General features: G+C 57.1%; 29 non-coding genes and 5 pseudogenes across 29 annotated transcripts; all 34 read left to right on the forward strand.

Moving 5' to 3' along the window:
- The first annotated feature begins 209 nt into the window (after window positions 1-209).
- LOC149850434 (5S ribosomal RNA) lies at window positions 210-328 on the forward strand (annotated as a pseudogene).
- A 423-nt stretch (window positions 329-751) lies between these two features.
- LOC149850435 (5S ribosomal RNA) lies at window positions 752-870 on the forward strand. Its single transcript, XR_016434113.1, has one exon. It is a non-coding gene; the product is annotated as a 5S ribosomal RNA (ribosomal RNA).
- A 423-nt stretch (window positions 871-1,293) lies between these two features.
- On the forward strand, window positions 1,294-1,412 carry LOC149850436 (5S ribosomal RNA). Its single transcript, XR_016433772.1, has one exon. It is a non-coding gene; the product is annotated as a 5S ribosomal RNA (ribosomal RNA).
- Window positions 1,413-1,835: 423 nt separating this feature from the next.
- On the forward strand, window positions 1,836-1,954 carry LOC149850437 (5S ribosomal RNA). Its single transcript, XR_016425696.1, has one exon. It is a non-coding gene; the product is annotated as a 5S ribosomal RNA (ribosomal RNA).
- A 410-nt stretch (window positions 1,955-2,364) lies between these two features.
- LOC149850438 (5S ribosomal RNA) lies at window positions 2,365-2,483 on the forward strand. The gene has a single exon (XR_016426158.1). It is a non-coding gene; the product is annotated as a 5S ribosomal RNA (ribosomal RNA).
- Window positions 2,484-2,906: 423 nt separating this feature from the next.
- On the forward strand, window positions 2,907-3,025 carry LOC149850439 (5S ribosomal RNA). The gene has a single exon (XR_016426183.1). It is a non-coding gene; the product is annotated as a 5S ribosomal RNA (ribosomal RNA).
- Window positions 3,026-3,435: 410 nt separating this feature from the next.
- Window positions 3,436-3,554, forward strand: LOC149850440 (5S ribosomal RNA). Its single transcript, XR_016434408.1, has one exon. It is a non-coding gene; the product is annotated as a 5S ribosomal RNA (ribosomal RNA).
- A 422-nt stretch (window positions 3,555-3,976) lies between these two features.
- On the forward strand, window positions 3,977-4,095 carry LOC149850441 (5S ribosomal RNA). Its single transcript, XR_016427051.1, has one exon. It is a non-coding gene; the product is annotated as a 5S ribosomal RNA (ribosomal RNA).
- A 423-nt stretch (window positions 4,096-4,518) lies between these two features.
- LOC149850442 (5S ribosomal RNA) lies at window positions 4,519-4,637 on the forward strand (annotated as a pseudogene).
- A 423-nt stretch (window positions 4,638-5,060) lies between these two features.
- LOC149850443 (5S ribosomal RNA) lies at window positions 5,061-5,179 on the forward strand. The gene has a single exon (XR_016434114.1). It is a non-coding gene; the product is annotated as a 5S ribosomal RNA (ribosomal RNA).
- Window positions 5,180-5,602: 423 nt separating this feature from the next.
- Window positions 5,603-5,721, forward strand: LOC149850444 (5S ribosomal RNA). The gene has a single exon (XR_016433773.1). It is a non-coding gene; the product is annotated as a 5S ribosomal RNA (ribosomal RNA).
- Window positions 5,722-6,144: 423 nt separating this feature from the next.
- On the forward strand, window positions 6,145-6,263 carry LOC149850445 (5S ribosomal RNA). Its single transcript, XR_016425698.1, has one exon. It is a non-coding gene; the product is annotated as a 5S ribosomal RNA (ribosomal RNA).
- Window positions 6,264-6,673: 410 nt separating this feature from the next.
- Window positions 6,674-6,792, forward strand: LOC149850446 (5S ribosomal RNA). The gene has a single exon (XR_016437424.1). It is a non-coding gene; the product is annotated as a 5S ribosomal RNA (ribosomal RNA).
- A 423-nt stretch (window positions 6,793-7,215) lies between these two features.
- Window positions 7,216-7,334, forward strand: LOC149850447 (5S ribosomal RNA). Its single transcript, XR_016426184.1, has one exon. It is a non-coding gene; the product is annotated as a 5S ribosomal RNA (ribosomal RNA).
- Window positions 7,335-7,744: 410 nt separating this feature from the next.
- On the forward strand, window positions 7,745-7,863 carry LOC149850448 (5S ribosomal RNA). Its single transcript, XR_016434410.1, has one exon. It is a non-coding gene; the product is annotated as a 5S ribosomal RNA (ribosomal RNA).
- Window positions 7,864-8,285: 422 nt separating this feature from the next.
- Window positions 8,286-8,404, forward strand: LOC149850449 (5S ribosomal RNA). Its single transcript, XR_016427052.1, has one exon. It is a non-coding gene; the product is annotated as a 5S ribosomal RNA (ribosomal RNA).
- A 423-nt stretch (window positions 8,405-8,827) lies between these two features.
- Window positions 8,828-8,946, forward strand: LOC149850450 (5S ribosomal RNA; annotated as a pseudogene).
- A 423-nt stretch (window positions 8,947-9,369) lies between these two features.
- On the forward strand, window positions 9,370-9,488 carry LOC149850451 (5S ribosomal RNA). Its single transcript, XR_016434115.1, has one exon. It is a non-coding gene; the product is annotated as a 5S ribosomal RNA (ribosomal RNA).
- A 423-nt stretch (window positions 9,489-9,911) lies between these two features.
- On the forward strand, window positions 9,912-10,030 carry LOC149850452 (5S ribosomal RNA). The gene has a single exon (XR_016433776.1). It is a non-coding gene; the product is annotated as a 5S ribosomal RNA (ribosomal RNA).
- Window positions 10,031-10,453: 423 nt separating this feature from the next.
- Window positions 10,454-10,572, forward strand: LOC149850453 (5S ribosomal RNA). Its single transcript, XR_016425699.1, has one exon. It is a non-coding gene; the product is annotated as a 5S ribosomal RNA (ribosomal RNA).
- Window positions 10,573-10,982: 410 nt separating this feature from the next.
- Window positions 10,983-11,101, forward strand: LOC149850454 (5S ribosomal RNA). Its single transcript, XR_016437435.1, has one exon. It is a non-coding gene; the product is annotated as a 5S ribosomal RNA (ribosomal RNA).
- Window positions 11,102-11,524: 423 nt separating this feature from the next.
- LOC149850455 (5S ribosomal RNA) lies at window positions 11,525-11,643 on the forward strand. The gene has a single exon (XR_016425702.1). It is a non-coding gene; the product is annotated as a 5S ribosomal RNA (ribosomal RNA).
- Window positions 11,644-12,053: 410 nt separating this feature from the next.
- LOC149850456 (5S ribosomal RNA) lies at window positions 12,054-12,172 on the forward strand. The gene has a single exon (XR_016437446.1). It is a non-coding gene; the product is annotated as a 5S ribosomal RNA (ribosomal RNA).
- Window positions 12,173-12,595: 423 nt separating this feature from the next.
- On the forward strand, window positions 12,596-12,714 carry LOC149850457 (5S ribosomal RNA). Its single transcript, XR_016426188.1, has one exon. It is a non-coding gene; the product is annotated as a 5S ribosomal RNA (ribosomal RNA).
- Window positions 12,715-13,124: 410 nt separating this feature from the next.
- On the forward strand, window positions 13,125-13,243 carry LOC149850458 (5S ribosomal RNA). Its single transcript, XR_016434411.1, has one exon. It is a non-coding gene; the product is annotated as a 5S ribosomal RNA (ribosomal RNA).
- A 422-nt stretch (window positions 13,244-13,665) lies between these two features.
- Window positions 13,666-13,784, forward strand: LOC149850459 (5S ribosomal RNA). Its single transcript, XR_016427053.1, has one exon. It is a non-coding gene; the product is annotated as a 5S ribosomal RNA (ribosomal RNA).
- Window positions 13,785-14,207: 423 nt separating this feature from the next.
- LOC149850460 (5S ribosomal RNA) lies at window positions 14,208-14,326 on the forward strand (annotated as a pseudogene).
- A 423-nt stretch (window positions 14,327-14,749) lies between these two features.
- On the forward strand, window positions 14,750-14,868 carry LOC149850461 (5S ribosomal RNA). Its single transcript, XR_016434117.1, has one exon. It is a non-coding gene; the product is annotated as a 5S ribosomal RNA (ribosomal RNA).
- A 423-nt stretch (window positions 14,869-15,291) lies between these two features.
- Window positions 15,292-15,410, forward strand: LOC149850462 (5S ribosomal RNA). The gene has a single exon (XR_016433777.1). It is a non-coding gene; the product is annotated as a 5S ribosomal RNA (ribosomal RNA).
- Window positions 15,411-15,833: 423 nt separating this feature from the next.
- LOC149850463 (5S ribosomal RNA) lies at window positions 15,834-15,952 on the forward strand. Its single transcript, XR_016425707.1, has one exon. It is a non-coding gene; the product is annotated as a 5S ribosomal RNA (ribosomal RNA).
- Window positions 15,953-16,362: 410 nt separating this feature from the next.
- LOC149850464 (5S ribosomal RNA) lies at window positions 16,363-16,481 on the forward strand. The gene has a single exon (XR_016437457.1). It is a non-coding gene; the product is annotated as a 5S ribosomal RNA (ribosomal RNA).
- A 423-nt stretch (window positions 16,482-16,904) lies between these two features.
- LOC149850465 (5S ribosomal RNA) lies at window positions 16,905-17,023 on the forward strand. Its single transcript, XR_016435069.1, has one exon. It is a non-coding gene; the product is annotated as a 5S ribosomal RNA (ribosomal RNA).
- Window positions 17,024-17,445: 422 nt separating this feature from the next.
- Window positions 17,446-17,564, forward strand: LOC149850466 (5S ribosomal RNA). Its single transcript, XR_016433986.1, has one exon. It is a non-coding gene; the product is annotated as a 5S ribosomal RNA (ribosomal RNA).
- A 423-nt stretch (window positions 17,565-17,987) lies between these two features.
- LOC149850467 (5S ribosomal RNA) lies at window positions 17,988-18,106 on the forward strand (annotated as a pseudogene).
- The last annotated feature ends 353 nt before the right edge of the window (window positions 18,107-18,459 follow it).

Raw genomic sequence — 18,459 nt, forward strand, 5'->3', positions numbered from 1 at the left:
TTCGGCGATTTTCGTGGCCACGGAAAGCTCGTTCCGCTGGCTACGACGTGGCGAACAGACAAAGTCGGTTCGGGACCGTTTCGGATGCCGTTTAAGCGCGTTTCGGTCGTTTTTCGGGGTCGTTTCTATGACGGCTAGTCGGTTCGTGCGTTGCGGCCCCCACGGCTCCCGCGTGAGGCATAAGAGCATTTTTTCGCGCAACATGTAACGGGTGCGATCATACCAGTTCTAAAGAACCGGATCCCATCAGAACTTCGAAGTTAAGCATGCTTGGGCGAGAGTAGTACTGGGATGGGTGACCTCCTGGGAAGTCCTCGTGTTGCACTCTCTTTTTGCCTTCGACGCTTTTTTGTGGTCGGCACCAACCTCCGACGTTCTTTTCACTTACCGCAACACACCGTATCTGATCCATCGAGGTCTTCTGCTTCCCTTTCACCCTCGCCTTGCGCGCCGCAGCGCCGACACCCGACACGAGCCGCGGCGTGCGACAAAAGCAGCAGTTCCGGCTCGCCGGACCGTAACTTGGCACGCCGATGTCGGAATTCGGCGATTTTTGTGGCCACGGAAAGCTCGTTCCGCTGGCTACGACGTGGCGAACAGACGAAGTCGGTTCGGGACCGTTTCGGATGCCGCGTAAGCTAGTTTCAGTCATTTTTCGGGGCCGTTTCTATGACGGCTAGTCGGTTCGTGCGTTGCGGCCCCCACGGCTCCCGCGTGAGGCATAAGAGCATTTTTTCGCGCAACATGTAACGTGTGCGATCATACCAGCACTAAAGCACCGGATCCCATCAGAACTCCGAAGTTAAGCGTGCTTGGGCGAGAGTATTACTGGAATGGGTGACCTCCTGGGAAGTCCTCGTGTTGCACTCTCTATTTACCTTCGGCGCTTTTTTGTCGTCGGCACCAACCTCCGACCTTCTTTTCACTTACCGCAACACACCGTATCTGATCCATCAAGGTCTTCTGCTTCCCTTTCACCCTCGCCTTGCGCGCCGCAGCGCCCGCACCCGACACGAGCCGCGGCGTGCGACAAAAGCAGCAGTTCCGGCTCTCCGGACTGTAACTTGGCACACCGATGTCGGAATTCGGCGATTTTCGTGGCCACGGAAAGCTCGTTCCGCTGGCTACGACGTGGCGAACAGACGAAGTCGGTTCGGGACCGTTTCGGATGCCGTTTAAGCTAGTTTCAGTCGTTTTTCGGGGCCGTTTCTATGACGGCTAGTCGGTTCGTGCGTTGCGGCCCCCACGGCTCCCGCGTGAGGCATAAGAGCATTTTTTCGCGCAACATGTAACGTGTGCGATCATAGCAGCACTAAAGCACCGGATCCCATCAGAACTCCGAAGTTAAGCGTGCTTGGGCGAGAGTAGTACTGGAATGGGTGACCTCCTGGGAAGTCCTCGTGTTGCACTCTCTATTTACCTTCGGCGCTTTTTTGTCGTCGGCACCAACCTCCGACCTTCTTTTCACTTACCGCAACACACCGTATCTGATCCATCAAGGTCTTCTGCTTCCCTTTCACCCTCGCCTTGCGCGCCGCAGCGCCCGCACCCGACACGAGCCGCGGCGTGCGACAAAAGCAGCAGTTCCGGCTCTCCGGACTGTAACTTGGCACACCGATGTCGGAATTCGGCGATTTTCGTGGCCACGGAAAGCTCGTTCCGCTGGCTACGACGTGGCGAACAGACGAAGTCGGTTCGGGACCGTTTCGGATGCCGTTTAAGCTCATTTCGGGCGTTTTTCGGGGCCGTTTTTATGACGGCTAGTCGGTTCGTGCGTTGCGGCCCCCACGGCTCCCGCGTGAGGCATAAGAGCATTTTTTCGCGCAACATGTAACGGGTGCGATCACACTAGCACTAAAGCACCGGATCCCATTAGAACTCTGAAGTTAAGCGTGCTTGGGCGAGAGTAGTACTGGGATGGGTGACCTCCTGGGAAGTCCTCGTGTTGCACTCTCTTTTTGCCTTCGGCGCTTTTTTGTCGTCGGCACCAACCTCCGACCTTCTTTTCACTTCCCGCAACACACCGTATCTGATCCATCGAGGTCTTCTGCTTCCCTTTCACCCTCGCCTTGCGCGCCGCAGCGCCGGCACCCGACACGAGCCGCGGCGTGCGACAAACGCAGCAGTTCCGGCTCGCCAGACCGTAACTTGGCACGCCGATGTCGAAATTCGGCGATTTTCCTGGCCACGGAAAGCTCGTTCCGCTGGCTACGACGTGACGAACAGACGAAGTCGGTTCGGGACCGTTTTAGATGCCGTTTAAGATCATTTCGGGCGTTTCTATGATGACTAGTCGGTTTGTGCGTTGCGGCCCCCACGGCTCCCGCGTGAGGCATAAGAGCATTTTTTCGCGCAACATGTAACGGGTGCGATCGTACCAGCACTAAAGCACCGGATCCCATCAGAACTCTGAAGTTAAGCGTGCTTGAGCGAGAGTAGTACTGGGATGGGTGACCTCCTGGGAAGTCCTTGTGTTGCACTCTCTTTTTGCCTTCGGCGCTTTTTTGTCGTCGGCACCAACCTCCGACCTTCTTTTCACTTCCCGCAACACACCGTATCTGATCCATCGAGGTCTTCTGCTTCCCTTTCACCCTCGCCTTGCGCGCCGCAGCGCCGGCACCCGACACGAGCCGCGGCGTGCGACAAACGCAGCAGTTCCGGCTCGCCGGACCGTAACTTGGCACGCCGATGTCGAAATTCGGCGATTTTCCTGCCCACGGAAAGCACGTTCTGCTGGCTACGACGTGACGAACAGACGAAGTCGGTTCGGGACCGTTTCGGATGCCGTTTAAGCTCATTTCGGGCGTTTTTCGGGGCCGTTTTTATGACGGCTAGTCGGTTCGTGCGTTGCGGCCCCCACGGCTCCCGCGTGAGGCATAAGAGCATTTTTTCGCGCAACATGTAACGGGTGCGATCACACTAGCACTAAAGCACCGGATCCCATCAGAACTCTGAAGTTAAGCGTGCTTGAGCGAGAGTAGTACTGGGATGGGTGACCTCCTGGGAAGTCCTCGTGTTGCACTCTTTTTTTGCCTTCGGCGCTTTTTTGTCGTCGGCACCAACCTCCGACCTTCTTTTCACTTCCCGCAACACACCGTATCTGATCCATCGAGGTCTTCTGCTTCCCTTTCACCCTCGCCTTGCACGCCGCAGCGCCGGCACCCGACACGAGCCGCGGCGTGCGACAAACGCAGCAGTTCCGGCTCGCCGGACCGTAACTTGGCACGCCGATGTCGAAATTCGGCGATTTTCCTGGCCACGGAAAGCTCGTTCCGCTGGCTACGACGTGACGAAAAGACGAAGTCGGTTCGGGACCGTTTCAGATGCCGTTTAAGCTCATTTCGGGCGTTTCTATGACGGCTAGTCGGTTTGTGCGTTGCGGCCCCCACGGCTCCCGCGTGAGGCATAAGAGCATTTTTTCGCGCAACATGTAACGGGTGCGATCATACCAGCACTAAAGCACCGGATCCCATCAGAACTCTGAAGTTAAGCGTGCTTGAGCAAGAGTAGTACTGGGATGGGTGACCTCCTGGGAAGTCCTTGTGTTGCACTCTCTTTTTGCCTTCGGCGCTTTTTTGTCGTCGGCACCAACCTCCGACCTTCTTTTCACTTCCCGCAACACACCGTATCTGATCCATCGAGGTCTTCTGCTTCCCTTTCACCCTCGCCTTGCGCGCCGCAGCGCCGGCACCCGACACGAGCCGCGGCGTGCGACAAACGCAGCAGTTCCGGCTCGCCGGACCGTAACTTGGCACGCCGATGTCGAAATTCGGCGATTTTCCTGGCCACGGAAAGCACGTTCCGCTGGCTACGACGTGACGAACAGACGAAGTCGGTTCGGGACCGTTTCAGATGCCGTTTAAGCTCGTTTCGGGCGTTTTTCGGGGCGTTTCTATGACGGCTAGTCGGTTTGTGCGTTGCGGCCCCCACGGCTCCCGCGTGAGGCATAAGAGCATTTTTTCGCGCAACATGTAATGGGTGCGATCATACCAGCACTAAAGCACCGGATTCCATCAGAACTCCGAAGTTAAGCGTGCTTGGGCGAGAGTAGTACTGGGATGGGTGACCTCCTGGGAAGTCCTCGTGTTGCACTCTCTTTTTGCCTTCGGCGCTTTTTTGTCGTCGGCACCAACCTCCGACCTTCTTTTCACTTCCCGCAACACACCGTATCTGATCCATCGAGGTCTTCTGCTTCCCTTTCACCCTCGCCTTGCGCGCCGCAGCGCCGGCACCCGACACGAGCCGCGGCGTGCGACAAAAGCAGCAGTTCCGGCTCTCCGGACCGTAACTTGGCACGCCGATGTCGGAATTCGGCGATTTTCGTGGCCACGGAAAGCTCGTTCCGCTGGCTACGACGTGGCGAACAGACAAAGTCGGTTCGGGACCGTTTCGGATGCCGTTTAAGCGCGTTTCGGTCGTTTTTCGGGGTCGTTTCTATGACGGCTAGTCGGTTCGTGCGTTGCGGCCCCCACGGCTCCCGCGTGAGGCATAAGAGCATTTTTTCGCGCAACATGTAACGGGTGCGATCATACCAGTTCTAAAGAACCGGATCCCATCAGAACTTCGAAGTTAAGCATGCTTGGGCGAGAGTAGTACTGGGATGGGTGACCTCCTGGGAAGTCCTCGTGTTGCACTCTCTTTTTGCCTTCGACGCTTTTTTGTGGTCGGCACCAACCTCCGACGTTCTTTTCACTTACCGCAACACACCGTATCTGATCCATCGAGGTCTTCTGCTTCCCTTTCACCCTCGCCTTGCGCGCCGCAGCGCCGACACCCGACACGAGCCGCGGCGTGCGACAAAAGCAGCAGTTCCGGCTCGCCGGACCGTAACTTGGCACGCCGATGTCGGAATTCGGCGATTTTTGTGGCCACGGAAAGCTCGTTCCGCTGGCTACGACGTGGCGAACAGACGAAGTCGGTTCGGGACCGTTTCGGATGCCGCGTAAGCTAGTTTCAGTCATTTTTCGGGGCCGTTTCTATGACGGCTAGTCGGTTCGTGCGTTGCGGCCCCCACGGCTCCCGCGTGAGGCATAAGAGCATTTTTTCGCGCAACATGTAACGTGTGCGATCATACCAGCACTAAAGCACCGGATCCCATCAGAACTCCGAAGTTAAGCGTGCTTGGGCGAGAGTATTACTGGAATGGGTGACCTCCTGGGAAGTCCTCGTGTTGCACTCTCTATTTACCTTCGGCGCTTTTTTGTCGTCGGCACCAACCTCCGACCTTCTTTTCACTTACCGCAACACACCGTATCTGATCCATCAAGGTCTTCTGCTTCCCTTTCACCCTCGCCTTGCGCGCCGCAGCGCCCGCACCCGACACGAGCCGCGGCGTGCGACAAAAGCAGCAGTTCCGGCTCTCCGGACTGTAACTTGGCACACCGATGTCGGAATTCGGCGATTTTCGTGGCCACGGAAAGCTCGTTCCGCTGGCTACGACGTGGCGAACAGACGAAGTCGGTTCGGGACCGTTTCGGATGCCGTTTAAGCTAGTTTCAGTCGTTTTTCGGGGCCGTTTCTATGACGGCTAGTCGGTTCGTGCGTTGCGGCCCCCACGGCTCCCGCGTGAGGCATAAGAGCATTTTTTCGCGCAACATGTAACGTGTGCGATCATAGCAGCACTAAAGCACCGGATCCCATCAGAACTCCGAAGTTAAGCGTGCTTGGGCGAGAGTAGTACTGGAATGGGTGACCTCCTGGGAAGTCCTCGTGTTGCACTCTCTATTTACCTTCGGCGCTTTTTTGTCGTCGGCACCAACCTCCGACCTTCTTTTCACTTACCGCAACACACTGTATCTGATCCATCAAGGTCTTCTGCTTCCCTTTCACCCTCGCCTTGCGCGCCGCAGCGCCCGCACCCGACACGAGCCGCGGCGTGCGACAAAAGCAGCAGTTCCGGCTCTCCGGACTGTAACTTGGCACACCGATGTCGGAATTCGGCGATTTTCGTGGCCACGGAAAGCTCGTTCCGCTGGCTACGACGTGGCGAACAGACGAAGTCGGTTCGGGACCGTTTCGGATGCCGTTTAAGCTCATTTCGGGCGTTTTTCGGGGCCGTTTTTATGACGGCTAGTCGGTTCGTGCGTTGCGGCCCCCACGGCTCCCGCGTGAGGCATAAGAGCATTTTTTCGCGCAACATGTAACGGGTGCGATCACACTAGCACTAAAGCACCGGATCCCATTAGAACTCTGAAGTTAAGCGTGCTTGGGCGAGAGTAGTACTGGGATGGGTGACCTCCTGGGAAGTCCTCGTGTTGCACTCTCTTTTTGCCTTCGGCGCTTTTTTGTCGTCGGCACCAACCTCCGACCTTCTTTTCACTTCCCGCAACACACCGTATCTGATCCATCGAGGTCTTCTGCTTCCCTTTCACCCTCGCCTTGCGCGCCGCAGCGCCGGCACCCGACACGAGCCGCGGCGTGCGACAAACGCAGCAGTTCCGGCTCGCCAGACCGTAACTTGGCACGCCGATGTCGAAATTCGGCGATTTTCCTGGCCACGGAAAGCTCGTTCCGCTGGCTACGACGTGACGAACAGACGAAGTCGGTTCGGGACCGTTTTAGATGCCGTTTAAGATCATTTCGGGCGTTTCTATGATGACTAGTCGGTTTGTGCGTTGCGGCCCCCACGGCTCCCGCGTGAGGCATAAGAGCATTTTTTCGCGCAACATGTAACGGGTGCGATCATACCAGCACTAAAGCACCGGATCCCATCAGAACTCTGAAGTTAAGCGTGCTTGAGCGAGAGTAGTACTGGGATGGGTGACCTCCTGGGAAGTCCTTGTGTTGCACTCTCTTTTTGCCTTCGGCGCTTTTTTGTCGTCGGCACCAACCTCCGACCTTCTTTTCACTTCCCGCAACACACCGTATCTGATCCATCGAGGTCTTCTGCTTCCCTTTCACCCTCGCCTTGCGCGCCGCAGCGCCGGCACCCGACACGAGCCGCGGCGTGCGACAAACGCAGCAGTTCCGGCTCGCCGGACCGTAACTTGGCACGCCGATGTCGAAATTCGGCGATTTTCCTGCCCACGGAAAGCACGTTCTGCTGGCTACGACGTGACGAACAGACGAAGTCGGTTCGGGACCGTTTCGGATGCCGTTTAAGCTCATTTCGGGCGTTTTTCGGGGCCGTTTTTATGACGGCTAGTCGGTTCGTGCGTTGCGGCCCCCACGGCTCCCGCGTGAGGCATAAGAGCATTTTTTCGCGCAACATGTAACGGGTGCGATCACACTAGCACTAAAGCACCGGATCCCATCAGAACTCTGAAGTTAAGCGTGCTTGAGCGAGAGTAGTACTGGGATGGGTGACCTCCTGGGAAGTCCTCGTGTTGCACTCTTTTTTTGCCTTCGGCGCTTTTTTGTCGTCGGCACCAACCTCCGACCTTCTTTTCACTTCCCGCAACACACCGTATCTGATCCATCGAGGTCTTCTGCTTCCCTTTCACCCTCGCCTTGCACGCCGCAGCGCCGGCACCCGACACGAGCCGCGGCGTGCGACAAACGCAGCAGTTCCGGCTCGCCGGACCGTAACTTGGCACGCCGATGTCGAAATTCGGCGATTTTCCTGGCCACGGAAAGCTCGTTCCGCTGGCTACGACGTGACGAAAAGACGAAGTCGGTTCGGGACCGTTTCAGATGCCGTTTAAGCTCATTTCGGGCGTTTCTATGACGGCTAGTCGGTTTGTGCGTTGCGGCCCCCACGGCTCCCGCGTGAGGCATAAGAGCATTTTTTCGCGCAACATGTAACGGGTGCGATCATACCAGCACTAAAGCACCGGATCCCATCAGAACTCTGAAGTTAAGCGTGCTTGAGCAAGAGTAGTACTGGGATGGGTGACCTCCTGGGAAGTCCTTGTGTTGCACTCTCTTTTTGCCTTCGGCGCTTTTTTGTCGTCGGCACCAACCTCCGACCTTCTTTTCACTTCCCGCAACACACCGTATCTGATCCATCGAGGTCTTCTGCTTCCCTTTCACCCTCGCCTTGCGCGCCGCAGCGCCGGCACCCGACACGAGCCGCGGCGTGCGACAAACGCAGCAGTTCCGGCTCGCCGGACCGTAACTTGGCACGCCGATGTCGAAATTCGGCGATTTTCCTGGCCACGGAAAGCACGTTCCGCTGGCTACGACGTGACGAACAGACGAAGTCGGTTCGGGACCGTTTCAGATGCCGTTTAAGCTCGTTTCGGGCGTTTTTCGGGGCGTTTCTATGACGGCTAGTCGGTTTGTGCGTTGCGGCCCCCACGGCTCCCGCGTGAGGCATAAGAGCATTTTTTCGCGCAACATGTAACGGGTGCGATCATACCAGCACTAAAGCACCGGATTCCATCAGAACTCCGAAGTTAAGCGTGCTTGGGCGAGAGTAGTACTGGGATGGGTGACCTCCTGGGAAGTCCTCGTGTTGCACTCTCTTTTTGCCTTCGGCGCTTTTTTGTCGTCGGCACCAACCTCCGACCTTCTTTTCACTTCCCGCAACACACCGTATCTGATCCATCGAGGTCTTCTGCTTCCCTTTCACCCTCGCCTTGCGCGCCGCAGCGCCGGCACCCGACACGAGCCGCGGCGTGCGACAAAAGCAGCAGTTCCGGCTCTCCGGACCGTAACTTGGCACGCCGATGTCGGAATTCGGCGATTTTCGTGGCCACGGAAAGCTCGTTCCGCTGGCTACGACGTGGCGAACAGACAAAGTCGGTTCGGGACCGTTTCGGATGCCGTTTAAGCGCGTTTCGGTCGTTTTTCGGGGTCGTTTCTATGACGGCTAGTCGGTTCGTGCGTTGCGGCCCCCACGGCTCCCGCGTGAGGCATAAGAGCATTTTTTCGCGCAACATGTAACGGGTGCGATCATACCAGTTCTAAAGAACCGGATCCCATCAGAACTTCGAAGTTAAGCATGCTTGGGCGAGAGTAGTACTGGGATGGGTGACCTCCTGGGAAGTCCTCGTGTTGCACTCTCTTTTTGCCTTCGACGCTTTTTTGTGGTCGGCACCAACCTCCGACGTTCTTTTCACTTACCGCAACACACCGTATCTGATCCATCGAGGTCTTCTGCTTCCCTTTCACCCTCGCCTTGCGCGCCGCAGCGCCGACACCCGACACGAGCCGCGGCGTGCGACAAAAGCAGCAGTTCCGGCTCGCCGGACCGTAACTTGGCACGCCGATGTCGGAATTCGGCGATTTTTGTGGCCACGGAAAGCTCGTTCCGCTGGCTACGACGTGGCGAACAGACGAAGTCGGTTCGGGACCGTTTCGGATGCCGTGTAAGCTAGTTTCAGTCATTTTTCGGGGCCGTTTCTATGACGGCTAGTCGGTTCGTGCGTTGCGGCCCCCACGGCTCCCGCGTGAGGCATAAGAGCATTTTTTCGCGCAACATGTAACGTGTGCGATCATACCAGCACTAAAGCACCGGATCCCATCAGAACTCCGAAGTTAAGCGTGCTTGGGCGAGAGTATTACTGGAATGGGTGACCTCCTGGGAAGTCCTCGTGTTGCACTCTCTATTTACCTTCGGCGCTTTTTTGTCGTCGGCACCAACCTCCGACCTTCTTTTCACTTACCGCAACACACCGTATCTGATCCATCAAGGTCTTCTGCTTCCCTTTCACCCTCGCCTTGCGCGCCGCAGCGCCCGCACCCGACACGAGCCGCGGCGTGCGACAAAAGCAGCAGTTCCGGCTCTCCGGACTGTAACTTGGCACACCGATGTCGGAATTCGGCGATTTTCGTGGCCACGGAAAGCTCGTTCCGCTGGCTACGACGTGGCGAACAGACGAAGTCGGTTCGGGACCGTTTCGGATGCCGTTTAAGCTAGTTTCAGTCGTTTTTCGGGGCCGTTTCTATGACGGCTAGTCGGTTCGTGCGTTGCGGCCCCCACGGCTCCCGCGTGAGGCATAAGAGCATTTTTTCGCGCAACATGTAACGTGTGCGATCATAGCAGCACTAAAGCACCGGATCCCATCAGAACTCCGAAGTTAAGCGTGCTTGGGCGAGAGTAGTACTGGAATGGGTGACCTCCTGGGAAGTCCTCGTGTTGCACTCTCTATTTACTTTCGGCGCTTTTTTGTCGTCGGCACCAACCTCCGACCTTCTTTTCACTTACCGCAACACACCGTATCTGATCCATCAAGGTCTTCTGCTTCCCTTTCACCCTCGCCTTGCGCGCCGCAGCGCCCGCACCCGACACGAGCCGCGGCGTGCGACAAAAGCAGCAGTTCCGGCTCTCCGGACTGTAACTTGGCACACCGATGTCGGAATTCGGCGATTTTCGTGGCCACGGAAAGCTCGTTCCGCTGGCTACGACGTGGCGAACAGACGAAGTCGGTTCGGGACCGTTTCGGATGCCGTTTAAGCTCATTTCGGGCGTTTTTCGGGGCCGTTTTTATGACGGCTAGTCGGTTCGTGCGTTGCGGCCCCCACGGCTCCCGCGTGAGGCATAAGAGCATTTTTTCGCGCAACATGTAACGGGTGCGATCACACTAGCACTAAAGCACCGGATCCCATTAGAACTCTGAAGTTAAGCGTGCTTGGGCGAGAGTAGTACTGGGATGGGTGACCTCCTGGGAAGTCCTCGTGTTGCACTCTCTTTTTGCCTTCGGCGCTTTTTTGTCGTCGGCACCAACCTCCGACCTTCTTTTCACTTCCCGCAACACACCGTATCTGATCCATCGAGGTCTTCTGCTTCCCTTTCACCCTCGCCTTGCGCGCCGCAGCGCCGGCACCCGACACGAGCCGCGGCGTGCGACAAACGCAGCAGTTCCGGCTCGCCAGACCGTAACTTGGCACGCCGATGTCGAAATTCGGCGATTTTCCTGGCCACGGAAAGCTCGTTCCGCTGGCTACGACGTGACGAACAGACGAAGTCGGTTCGGGACCGTTTTAGATGCCGTTTAAGATCATTTCGGGCGTTTCTATGATGACTAGTCGGTTTGTGCGTTGCGGCCCCCACGGCTCCCGCGTGAGGCATAAGAGCATTTTTTCGCGCAACATGTAACGGGTGCGATCATACCAGCACTAAAGCACCGGATCCCATCAGAACTCTGAAGTTAAGCGTGCTTGAGCGAGAGTAGTACTGGGATGGGTGACCTCCTGGGAAGTCCTTGTGTTGCACTCTCTTTTTGCCTTCGGCGCTTTTTTGTCGTCGGCACCAACCTCCGACCTTCTTTTCACTTACCGCAACACACCGTATCTGATCCATCAAGGTCTTCTGCTTCCCTTTCACCCTCGCCTTGCGCGCCGCAGCGCCCGCACCCGACACGAGCCGCGGCGTGCGACAAAAGCAGCAGTTCCGGCTCTCCGGACTGTAACTTGGCACACCGATGTCGGAATTCGGCGATTTTCGTGGCCACGGAAAGCTCGTTCCGCTGGCTACGACGTGGCGAACAGACGAAGTCGGTTCGGGACCGTTTCGGATGCCGTTTAAGCTCATTTCGGGCGTTTTTCGGGGCCGTTTTTATGACGGCTAGTCGGTTCGTGCGTTGCGGCCCCCACGGCTCCCGCGTGAGGCATAAGAGCATTTTTTCGCGCAACATGTAACGGGTGCGATCACACTAGCACTAAAGCACCGGATCCCATTAGAACTCTGAAGTTAAGCGTGCTTGGGCGAGAGTAGTACTGGGATGGGTGACCTCCTGGGAAGTCCTCGTGTTGCACTCTCTTTTTGCCTTCGGCGCTTTTTTGTCGTCGGCACCAACCTCCGACCTTCTTTTCACTTCCCGCAACACACCGTATCTGATCCATCGAGGTCTTCTGCTTCCCTTTCACCCTCGCCTTGCGCGCCGCAGCGCCGGCACCCGACACGAGCCGCGGCGTGCGACAAACGCAGCAGTTCCGGCTCGCCAGACCGTAACTTGGCACGCCGATGTCGAAATTCGGCGATTTTCCTGGCCACGGAAAGCTCGTTCCGCTGGCTACGACGTGACGAACAGACGAAGTCGGTTCGGGACCGTTTTAGATGCCGTTTAAGATCATTTCGGGCGTTTCTATGATGACTAGTCGGTTTGTGCGTTGCGGCCCCCACGGCTCCCGCGTGAGGCATAAGAGCATTTTTTCGCGCAACATGTAACGGGTGCGATCATACCAGCACTAAAGCACCGGATCCCATCAGAACTCTGAAGTTAAGCGTGCTTGAGCGAGAGTAGTACTGGGATGGGTGACCTCCTGGGAAGTCCTTGTGTTGCACTCTCTTTTTGCCTTCGGCGCTTTTTTGTCGTCGGCACCAACCTCCGACCTTCTTTTCACTTCCCGCAACACACCGTATCTGATCCATCGAGGTCTTCTGCTTCCCTTTCACCCTCGCCTTGCGCGCCGCAGCGCCGGCACCCGACACGAGCCGCGGCGTGCGACAAACGCAGCAGTTCCGGCTCGCCGGACCGTAACTTGGCACGCCGATGTCGAAATTCGGCGATTTTCCTGCCCACGGAAAGCACGTTCTGCTGGCTACGACGTGACGAACAGACGAAGTCGGTTCGGGACCGTTTCGGATGCCGTTTAAGCTCATTTCGGGCGTTTTTCGGGGCCGTTTTTATGACGGCTAGTCGGTTCGTGCGTTGCGGCCCCCACGGCTCCCGCGTGAGGCATAAGAGCATTTTTTCGCGCAACATGTAACGGGTGCGATCACACTAGCACTAAAGCACCGGATCCCATCAGAACTCTGAAGTTAAGCGTGCTTGAGCGAGAGTAGTACTGGGATGGGTGACCTCCTGGGAAGTCCTCGTGTTGCACTCTTTTTTTGCCTTCGGCGCTTTTTTGTCGTCGGCACCAACCTCCGACCTTCTTTTCACTTCCCGCAACACACCGTATCTGATCCATCGAGGTCTTCTGCTTCCCTTTCACCCTCGCCTTGCACGCCGCAGCGCCGGCACCCGACACGAGCCGCGGCGTGCGACAAACGCAGCAGTTCCGGCTCGCCGGACCGTAACTTGGCACGCCGATGTCGAAATTCGGCGATTTTCCTGGCCACGGAAAGCTCGTTCCGCTGGCTACGACGTGACGAAAAGACGAAGTCGGTTCGGGACCGTTTCAGATGCCGTTTAAGCTCATTTCGGGCGTTTCTATGACGGCTAGTCGGTTTGTGCGTTGCGGCCCCCACGGCTCCCGCGTGAGGCATAAGAGCATTTTTTCGCGCAACATGTAACGGGTGCGATCATACCAGCACTAAAGCACCGGATCCCATCAGAACTCTGAAGTTAAGCGTGCTTGAGCAAGAGTAGTACTGGGATGGGTGACCTCCTGGGAAGTCCTTGTGTTGCACTCTCTTTTTGCCTTCGGCGCTTTTTTGTCGTCGGCACCAACCTCCGACCTTCTTTTCACTTCCCGCAACACACCGTATCTGATCCATCGAGGTCTTCTGCTTCCCTTTCACCCTCGCCTTGCGCGCCGCAGCGCCGGCACCCGACACGAGCCGCGGCGTGCGACAAACGCAGCAGTTCCGGCTCGCCGGACCGTAACTTGGCACGCCGATGTCGAAATTCGGCGATTTTCCTGGCCACGGAAAGCACGTTCCGCTGGCTACGACGTGACGAACAGACGAAGTCGGTTCGGGACCGTTTCAGATGCCGTTTAAGCTCGTTTCGGGCGTTTTTCGGGGCGTTTCTATGACGGCTAGTCGGTTTGTGCGTTGCGGCCCCCACGGCTCCCGCGTGAGGCATAAGAGCATTTTTTCGCGCAACATGTAACGGGTGCGATCATACCAGCACTAAAGCACCGGATTCCATCAGAACTCCGAAGTTAAGCGTGCTTGGGCGAGAGTAGTACTGGGATGGGTGACCTCCTGGGAAGTCCTCGTGTTGCACTCTCTTTTTGCCTTCGGCGCTTTTTTGTCGTCGGCACCAACCTCCGACCTTCTTTTCACTTCCCGCAACACACCGTATCTGATCCATCGAGGTCTTCTGCTTCCCTTTCACCCTCGCCTTGCGCGCCGCAGCGCCGGCACCCGACACGAGCCGCGGCGTGCGACAAAAGCAGCAGTTCCGGCTCTCCGGACCGTAACTTGGCACGCCGATGTCGGAATTCGGCGATTTTCGTGGCCACGGAAAGCTCGTTCCGCTGGCTACGACGTGGCGAACAGACAAAGTCGGTTCGGGACCGTTTCGGATGCCGTTTAAGCGCGTTTCGGTCGTTTTTCGGGGTCGTTTCTATGACGGCTAGTCGGTTCGTGCGTTGCGGCCCCCACGGCTCCCGCGTGAGGCATAAGAGCATTTTTTCGCGCAACATGTAACGGGTGCGATCATACCAGTTCTAAAGAACCGGATCCCATCAGAACTTCGAAGTTAAGCATGCTTGGGCGAGAGTAGTACTGGGATGGGTGACCTCCTGGGAAGTCCTCGTGTTGCACTCTCTTTTTGCCTTCGACGCTTTTTTGTGGTCGGCACCAACCTCCGACGTTCTTTTCACTTACCGCAACACACCGTATCTGATCCATCGAGGTCTTCTGCTTCCCTTTCACCCTCGCCTTGCGCGCCGCAGCGCCGACACCCGACACGAGCCGCGGCGTGCGACAAAAGCAGCAGTTCCGGCTCGCCGGACCGTAACTTGGCACGCCGATGTCGGAATTCGGCGATTTTTGTGGCCACGGAAAGCTCGTTCCGCTGGCTACGACGTGGCGAACAGACGAAGTCGGTTCGGGACCGTTTCGGATGCCGTGTAAGCTAGTTTCAGTCATTTTTCGGGGCCGTTTCTATGACGGCTAGTCGGTTCGTGCGTTGCGGCCCCCACGGCTCCCGCGTGAGGCATAAGAGCATTTTTTCGCGCAACATGTAACGTGTGCGATCATACCAGCACTAAAGCACCGGATCCCATCAGAACTCCGAAGTTAAGCGTGCTTGGGCGAGAGTATTACTGGAATGGGTGACCTCCTGGGAAGTCCTCGTGTTGCACTCTCTATTTACCTTCGGCGCTTTTTTGTCGTCGGCACCAACCTCCGACCTTCTTTTCACTTACCGCAACACACCGTATCTGATCCATCAAGGTCTTCTGCTTCCCTTTCACCCTCGCCTTGCGCGCCGCAGCGCCCGCACCCGACACGAGCCGCGGCGTGCGACAAAAGCAGCAGTTCCGGCTCTCCGGACTGTAACTTGGCACACCGATGTCGGAATTCGGCGATTTTCGTGGCCACGGAAAGCTCGTTCCGCTGGCTACGACGTGGCGAACAGACGAAGTCGGTTCGGGACCGTTTCGGATGCCGTTTAAGCTAGTTTCAGTCGTTTTTCGGGGCCGTTTCTATGACGGCTAGTCGGTTCGTGCGTTGCGGCCCCCACGGCTCCCGCGTGAGGCATAAGAGCATTTTTTCGCGCAACATGTAACGTGTGCGATCATAGCAGCACTAAAGCACCGGATCCCATCAGAACTCCGAAGTTAAGCGTGCTTGGGCGAGAGTAGTACTGGAATGGGTGACCTCCTGGGAAGTCCTCGTGTTGCACTCTCTATTTACCTTCGGCGCTTTTTTGTCGTCGGCACCAACCTCCGACCTTCTTTTCACTTACCGCAACACACCGTATCTGATCCATCAAGGTCTTCTGCTTCCCTTTCACCCTCGCCTTGCGCGCCGCAGCGCCCGCACCCGACACGAGCCGCGGCGTGCGACAAAAGCAGCAGTTCCGGCTCTCCGGACTGTAACTTGGCACACCGATGTCGGAATTCGGCGATTTTCGTGGCCACGGAAAGCTCGTTCCGCTGGCTACGACGTGGCGAACAGACGAAGTCGGTTCGGGACCGTTTCGGATGCCGTTTAAGCTCATTTCGGGCGTTTTTCGGGGCCGTTTTTATGACGGCTAGTCGGTTCGTGCGTTGCGGCCCCCACGGCTCCCGCGTGAGGCATAAGAGCATTTTTTCGCGCAACATGTAACGGGTGCGATCACACTAGCACTAAAGCACCGGATCCCATTAGAACTCTGAAGTTAAGCGTGCTTGGGCGAGAGTAGTACTGGGATGGGTGACCTCCTGGGAAGTCCTCGTGTTGCACTCTCTTTTTGCCTTCGGCGCTTTTTTGTCGTCGGCACCAACCTCCGACCTTCTTTTCACTTCCCGCAACACACCGTATCTGATCCATCGAGGTCTTCTGCTTCCCTTTCACCCTCGCCTTGCGCGCCGCAGCGCCGGCACCCGACACGAGCCGCGGCGTGCGACAAACGCAGCAGTTCCGGCTCGCCAGACCGTAACTTGGCACGCCGATGTCGAAATTCGGCGATTTTCCTGGCCACGGAAAGCTCGTTCCGCTGGCTACGACGTGACGAACAGACGAAGTCGGTTCGGGACCGTTTTAGATGCCGTTTAAGATCATTTCGGGCGTTTCTATGATGACTAGTCGGTTTGTGCGTTGCGGCCCCCACGGCTCCCGCGTGAGGCATAAGAGCATTTTTTCGCGCAACATGTAACGGGTGCGATCATACCAGCACTAAAGCACCGGATCCCATCAGAACTCTGAAGTTAAGCGTGCTTGAGCGAGAGTAGTACTGGGATGGGTGACCTCCTGGGAAGTCCTTGTGTTGCACTCTCTTTTTGCCTTCGGCGCTTTTTTGTCGTCGGCACCAACCTCCGACCTTCTTTTCACTTCCCGCAACACACCGTATCTGATCCATCGAGGTCTTCTGCTTCCCTTTCACCCTCGCCTTGCGCGCCGCAGCGCCGGCACCCGACACGAGCCGCGGCGTGCGACAAACGCAGCAGTTCCGGCTCGCCGGACCGTAACTTGGCACGCCGATGTCGAAATTCGGCGATTTTCCTGCCCACGGAAAGCACGTTCTGCTGGCTACGACGTGACGAACAGACGAAGTCGGTTCGGGACCGTTTCGGATGCCGTTTAAGCTCATTTCGGGCGTTTTTCGGGGCCGTTTTTATGACGGCTAGTCGGTTCGTGCGTTGCGGCCCCCACGGCTCCCGCGTGAGGCATAAGAGCATTTTTTCGCGCAACATGTAACGGGTGCGATCACACTAGCACTAAAGCACCGGATCCCATCAGAACTCTGAAGTTAAGCGTGCTTGGGCGAGAGTAGTACTGGGATGGGTGACCTCCTGGGAAGTCCTCGTGTTGCACTCTTTTTTTGCCTTCGGCGCTTTTTTGTCGTCGGCACCAACCTCCGACCTTCTTTTCACTTCCCGCAACACACCGTATCTGATCCATCGAGGTCTTCTGCTTCCCTTTCACCCTCGCCTTGCGCGCCGCAGCGCCGGCACCCGACACGAGCCGCGGCGTGCGACAAACGCAGCAGTTCCGGCTCGCCGGACCGTAACTTGGCACGCCGATGTCGAAATTCGGCGATTTTCCTGGCCACGGAAAGCACGTTCCGCTGGCTACGACGTGACGAACAGACGAAGTCGGTTCGGGACCGTTTCAGATGCCGTTTAAGCTCGTTTCGGGCGTTTTTCGGGGCGTTTCTATGACGGCTAGTCGGTTTGTGCGTTGCGGCCCCCACGTCTCCCGCGTGAGGCATAAGAGCATTTTTTCGCGCAACATGTAACGGGTGCGATCATACCAGCACTAAAGCACCGGATTCCATCAGAACTCCGAAGTTAAGCGTGCTTGGGCGAGAGTAGTACTGGGATGGGTGACCTCCTGGAAAGTCCTCGTGTTGCACTCTCTTTTTGCCTTCGGCGCTTTTTTGTCGTCGGCACCAACCTCCGACCTTCTTTTCACTTCCCGCAACACACCGTATCTGATCCATCGAGGTCTTCTGCTTCCCTTTCACCCTCGCCTTGCGCGCCGCAGCGCCGGCACCCGACACGAGCCGCGGCGTGCGACAAAAGCAGCAGTTCCGGCTCTCCGGACCGTAACTTGGCACGCCGATATCGGAATTCGGCGATTTTCGTGGCCACGGAAAGCTCGTTCCGCTGGCTACGACGTGGCGAACAGACAAAGTCGGTTCGGGACCGTTTCGGATGCCGTTTAAGCGCGTTTCGGTCGTTTTTCGGGGTCGTTTCTATGACGGCTAGTCGGTTCGTGCGTTGCGGCCCCCACGGCTCCCGCGTGAGGCATAAGAGCATTTTTTCGCGCAACATGTAACGGGTGCGATCATACCAGTTCTAAAGAACCGGATCCCATCAGAACTTCGAAGTTAAGCATGCTTGGGCGAGAGTAGTACTGGGATGGGTGACCTCCTGGGAAGTCCTCGTGTTGCACTCTCTTTTTGCCTTCGACGCTTTTTTGTGGTCGGCACCAACCTCCGACGTTCTTTTCACTTACCGCAACACACCGTATCTGATCCATCGAGGTCTTCTGCTTCCCTTTCACCCTCGCCTTGCGCGCCGCAGCGCCGACACCCGACACGAGCCGCGGCGTGCGACAAAAGCAGCAGTTCCGGCTCGCCGGACCGTAACTTGGCACGCCGATGTCGGAATTCGGCGATTTTTGTGGCCACGGAAAGCTCGTTCCGCTGGCTACGACGTGGCGAACAGACGAAGTCGGTTCGGGACCGTTTCGGATGCCGTGTAAGCTAGTTTCAGTCATTTTTCGGGGCCGTTTCTATGACGGCTAGT

This window comes from Nuphar pumila, chromosome 1 (assembly GCF_984573655.1).
Source record: "Nuphar pumila chromosome 1, dmNupPumi1.hap1.1, whole genome shotgun sequence".
NCBI classification, from domain to species: Eukaryota; Viridiplantae; Streptophyta; class Magnoliopsida; order Nymphaeales; family Nymphaeaceae; genus Nuphar; species Nuphar pumila.